Here is a 5,895-nt window from a genome sequence, read left to right as displayed (position 1 = left end):
GAGGATGGAATAAATGGCTAGGCTTGATATGGCTAATATAAATAGTATGCCTACATTTATATCAATTAGTGGATAAGATATGGGAAGAGGAATTCATGTTGTGAGAGCCAGGGTTAAGGCTAGCATTGGGGCAATAATATATAAATTGATGATGTTGATGGTCATGGTGGTTCTTTAATAAATAATTTGAATGTCTCAGTAATGGGTTGTAATAATCCATAGGGGCTGATGACTTTTGGCCCTTTCTGGATTTGTATATAGCCTAGGATTCTCCATTTAGTTAATATGAGGAATGCTATGGTGAATTAAATTGGGTACTTTGTGAAAGAATGTTGATTATAAATATATTCTTAGGAAGAGAACTTGAACCACTGCAGATAAATGTTTCAGTTTTACCTAATTACCGGGCTCTGCCACCGTAACAAACCCTGTTCTACAGTAGGGTATGTATAAATTAACTGAATGTAGATTATATCATCATTTAGTTTGAAGACATTTTGTAAAGTAAGCCGTATTGCTCTTGTCCTTTCATACTGGAAGAAATCTGCAATAGACAGAAACCAACCAGGATGACTCCAGTCTGAACTCAGATCACGTGAGACTTTAATCGTTGAACAAACAGACAATTAATAGCAGTTATACCATTGAAATGTCGTGATCCAGCATCAAGGTCATAAAACATATTGCTGATATGAACTCCAGAATACAATTACTCTGTTATCCCTAGTAAAACTTGTTCCGTTGATCAGTGGTTTAGAAGAACAGGTGATAAAGCATTTTGACTAGCTGGTCTAGATTTTAATCACTCAGAGGCAGTTTTATTCTCCAAAAAATAAATGGCGCACGGGCTCAAGGCACACCGGCTTCAGTACTTGTGGCACGCAGGCTCAGTAGTTGTGGCCCACTGGCTTAGTTGCTCCGTGGCACGTGGGAAATTCCCAGACCGGGGATCGAACCGGGTCCCCTGCATTGGCAGGCGAATTCCTAACCACTGCATCACCAGGGAAGTCCCAGAATCGCAGTCTCCCTTTTAATATACCTTAAGCCCAAAGAATCCATGGAAAATTGTTACAGAAAATAAGACAAAAAAATATTGTAAGGACTATAACAGAAGCATATAATAAACAGTTCATATAGACACATCCCAAGCAGTTACAAAGTATATTAAAAGGGAGGCTGCGATTTTAAAAGAATAAGATAAATTATACCCACAAACTCCCAGTCTTTCCTGAAACATTGCAATCTGAAACCCTATTGTAGGAAGCAGAAGATTCCAGGAGACATTCTACAAATGAAGGACTCTAAACCCTGTGGTTGGAAAAGGAATTCTGGAAGGAAGGTATCCTCACCCAAGGAGAGCAGGTTCCTATACTTCTCTAACATCACACCCCTGTAGAATTCCCATTGATCTTGGTCCAGGCATTGTCACTCCTCTTGAGAGAAATCTATGGCCACATCCTGGAATGGCAGCAGTCCCTGAAATTAAAAGTACACATGCCATGTGGCCATGGGAAGAGTTCATAATGTGACCCAAGAAGAAAACAGCAAGTTAAGAGAACTGGTTTTAATTATAGAAGACTGTCTTCAATTATCCACTAGTATATATATATTTACAAAGTAACTTTCTCTACCTTATTTGTAACTACAAGAAAAGAGTATGGCATGTGATCCACAAACCAGTGTAGAGACTATACTTATCTGGAAAAGAAATGATAGAATGATGGTTTCAACACAGGCATATGCATTTTTGAGTGTTTTATTTATATCAAACTGGATAAAATGTGTGTATTTCTCAGACAGAAAAGACATGTCGAAGTAGAAATGTACCTTTCAACTATTCATGGGTACACAAGTACACTGGGGAGATTGTAAAAGTGCAGATCGTGATTCAGTAGGTCTGGTGGGCCTGAGTTCTGTTTTTTCCTCAAGCTCATTTTTAACTAGTGATGCCACAGTCTCTGATTCATTAACCACAGTTGGGAATAGCAGAGACATAATTAGAAAGGTAAAAATTCATATTTAACTTTGAACTTAAAGTGTTTTATGGATTTTACACCTTTAATAGAATAGTAAGCACAGCAGCAACAATCATTTGTGAATATTTACTATAGACTGTGTATCTTTCTTTCTTGTGTAGGATTCCAGGAAAAAGGCCTGGGCTGCGGCCACAGTGGGCGGGGCCCGCAGGCCGGGCCGCCCCTCCAGGACCCCCAGAAGGGCTCCTGGAGGCTCCAGGCGGCTTCTCCCCTGGCGCCGCCCTCCCTCCCGGAAGGCCTGGGGGCAGAGCGGTCCCACCTCCTCGCCCAGAACGGATCCCGCGTTTCCGCAGAGCTGGAACTCCCGGCTCGGGGTCTCTTCCCTCCGCCGTCACTGAAGTGCCCCGGAGCCCGAAGGGAGGGCGGCCTCACTGAGGCTGCCGGCTCTGGAGGGGCCCCGGCGGCCAAAGCCGCGACAGTCCTGGGGATCGCGGGCCGGGTAAGTGGACGCCAACCCTCCTCCTGGTCTGGTGCCCGGGCGTCAGTGCAAGACCAGCTTCTGAGGGGCAGGGGTTCGCTGCCACCCGCCGCTGCTGTGCAGAAAGAGCGGCCCCCAGCGTTCTGGTCCCGGGGAACTTCGGTCCCTCCTCTCGCCCCTGCCCTCGGCCTGGCTCGCGGGGCCTGGTGGGCGTGGGGAGTGGGTCGGCCTGAGCGTCCTGAGGGGAAACGGGGAAAGGGAGGCGCAGGGTCCGGTTGGAGCGTCAACGCCCCTCCTCCTGACTGCGGGGAAAGCATCTGAAAACGCATCCCCAGGCTCGGAGGTCCCTTGTTCAGCCGAGTCTCTCTGCGCTCCTTCCTCCCTGAGCTAAAGTACTGGGGGGAGGGGACAGGGGAGGGGAATGGCGCAGGTAATGGGGAACATCAAAAGGTGATTGTTAACTAAGGAAAACCAGCTCTCCCAAGGTGAGGAATGTAGCGCTTTTCTTTGTATGGGAAGATGCAAGCGTCTGGGCTCACTGAAATCATTCCTTTGATATGCACCTCAGCTCGCTGGGGCCAGCATTCTGTATTTGCATATCCTGAGTTCCTCAGGGCCTGCTGGCTCACACTGGAGGGCTGCAAGTGCTGATGTCTGTGACATCCTTTTTTTACTGATATGGCAAGAAATATTCCATTTCTTACAGGCTTGAGGGGCAGAGAGTGAAAAAGAGTAGGAGAATCTCACTCAGCATGTAATTTGGCATATATATATATATATATAAAATATTTATATTTAACTGTGCTAATAGAGGCTCTCAATTCCAATCAATTTGTACTACCGCCCTCTATGTATTAATTTCATCAGTATCATATAAAAAATGCCTATAAAGTTGACGTAATCCATTTAAACAGGATAATTATTTTTAAAGGAAACATAATAGAAATATAACAACAAAACCCTTACCACCAAAGGCTGTGTGTGGAACAACCTAAATATATGTTCCATTGTTAAAATATTGAAAGATGTATTCAATAGAAATATCAACAAAATGAAAAATAATAAGGGCAGCGGAATGCTGAAATGTTGTATCTTTATCATTAAAGTGGCAGAAAATCATTTATTAGTAGGCACTGAGGGCAGAGGATGCCTGATTTTTATATCTTTTTCATATTTGTGCAGTTGTTTCAGCAAGTAACTTAAAGAAAAGATGGAAAAACAAGGAGGTTTGTGCCTGAGATCATGTTGATGTGAAACCAGGGATGGCCACCTTGTGCCAGGTGCGTGAAGTTTACCTGGCCAGGTAGACCGCAGAGCTCCTGAGAAGCCAGGGTTGGAATTCTTCTGCTGGGTGCCCCTTAGCTTCTGTGACTTGATTGATTTTGAGTCATGTTGGGGGATAGACCTGATCACAGGAAATGGGTGGAAATAGAGTGATTTGGGGAGCAGCTAACGACATTCATCACAGCTCATGGCCTGATTGAATTTTAAAGAAACAGGAAAACAGATGCTTCTTATGGAATCAGAGAATATGAGGGCGGGACAATCCCAGAAAATGAGAAACACCCATCCCATTTTCCAGATGAGAAAACAGAGGCCCAGCAAGGTGAAATCCCTCACCCAAGTTGCACCTGTCTCTCCTCCCCACTACATGGTTCATGAAAGCAGGACTCTTCCTGCCTTGATCACTGCTGAACTCCAAACAGGGCCAGGCATCTAGCAGCTGCTTCAGAAATTTTGGTTGGGCTTCCCTGGTGGTGCGGTGGTTGAGAATCTGCCTGCCAATGCAGGGGACGCGGGTTCGAGCCCTGGTCTGGGAAGATCCCACATGCCGCGGAGCAACTCGGCCTGTGAGCCACAATTACTGAGCCTGCGTGTCTGGAGCCTGTGCTTGGCAACGAGAGGCCACGATAGTGAGAGGCCCGCGCACCGCGATGAAGAGTGGCCCCCGCTTGCCACAACTAGAGAAAGAACTCGCACAGAAACGAAGACCCAACACAGCCATACATACATACATACATACATAAATAAAAAGAATGTAAGCAGACAAGAATAGCATTAAAAAAAAATTTGGTTGACTTGATGAACAACGCTATTTCTTTCTTTCTCACTCTTATTCAGGACTGTGCCAAGAACTCCCCAGGTTGCAATGTAATTCGATAAATGTAAATATTAATTGAGTTTTGGTGTGATGAGGGCTTAGGCTTTGAAGGTTACAGACTTGGTTCAGATCCTGGTTCTGCCACTCAATAGCTGTTTGGCTTTGGGAAAATTACTAAACCTCTCTGAGCTTACTTCCTCCTTTGTAAAGTGGGGATAAAACTATCTGAGCCAGCAGAGCACCTGCATCAGGGATGTGCACTAAGTATTGGTCTTTCTCACTCTCCCACTCCTTCCCTCTGTTCTTCCCCAAGAAGATGTATAGAAGGATATAGTAGTTTTAAAAAAAATTAATTTAATTATTTTTGGCTGCGTTTGGTCTTCGTTGCTGCGTGTGGGCTTTCTCTAGTTGCAGGGAGCGGGGGTTATTGTTTGTTGCGGTGCGTGGGCTTCTCATTGCGGTGGATTCTCTTGTTGCACTTGTTGTGGAGCACCAGCTTTAGGCGCGCAGGCTTCAGTAGTTGTGGCCTCCAGGCTCAGTAGTTGTGGCGCATGGGCTTAGCTGCTCCGCAGCATTTGGGATCTTCCCTGACCAGGACTCGAGCGCAGGTCCCCTGCCTTGGCAGGCAGATTCTTAACCACTGCGCCACCAGGGAAGTCCGATACGGTACTTTTTAAAAAGGGGTTTTAATTTATTTCAGAAAATATACATTTTTCTTGTAGAAAAGTTTATTCCCCTATAGAAACATAAACACGCAAACCACTCCAAATGCTGTATTCTATGGGTTAGATATTATCAGTCACATTTTATAAGTAATTGGGCAAATGCCAAAGCACTAGCTACTGGGGAGTAAGAAGACTCAAATCTGGGGTGCCCCCACCCCAATTTCAAGAGCATGGTGTGTTTTTCAAATCCATGTTTCATCTGGTCTTTGTTTCTCATCCATATTCTGTGTCTGCCTTTCACCAGAAGGCTCAGATCCTCCGCTTTCACACCCTCCCGGCTGGCTGTGCCCCAGCTCCCGCCCTGGAACCTCTGCATGCCTGGGTGTGCCTGCTCCCCCTGTGCATCACCAGCTTTGCCAGGGAGCTGCTGTATCGTGCACTGCTTGCTGTGCCCAGAGTACCTGGACCCTTCTGGTACATGAAGTACACCCTCATCACCATGTGTGCACGCCCATCCCCTTACCTTATATCCTGCCTCTAAGCCAGGGTTGGGGGTGACTACAGTGTGCATTCAGCTGTGTGTGAGGTGCTGGGATCAAAGTGAAGTTCCCAACTTTTGAAGTTGCAGGCTTGAGGGGCACACAGTGATTTAAAATCAGGTCACCTGACTTCAAG

The 5,895-nt window shown here is 45.7% G+C and overlaps 1 long non-coding RNA gene across 1 annotated transcript; it reads left to right on the top strand.

Moving 5' to 3' along the window:
- Positions 1-2,262: 2,262 nt before the first annotated feature.
- On the top strand, positions 2,263-4,045 carry LOC309644914. Its single transcript, XR_014254660.1, has 2 exons — positions 2,263-2,475; positions 3,637-4,045. It is a non-coding gene; the product is annotated as an uncharacterized lncRNA (long non-coding RNA).
- The last annotated feature ends 1,850 nt before the right edge of the window (positions 4,046-5,895 follow it).

This window comes from Balaenoptera physalus (assembly GCF_965194825.1).
Source record: "Balaenoptera physalus genome assembly, chromosome: 1".
Taxonomy (NCBI): domain Eukaryota; kingdom Metazoa; phylum Chordata; class Mammalia; order Artiodactyla; family Balaenopteridae; genus Balaenoptera; species Balaenoptera physalus.
The sequence above is the reverse complement of the archived record's forward strand: the minus strand, read 5'-3'. Positions and strand labels throughout refer to the sequence as shown.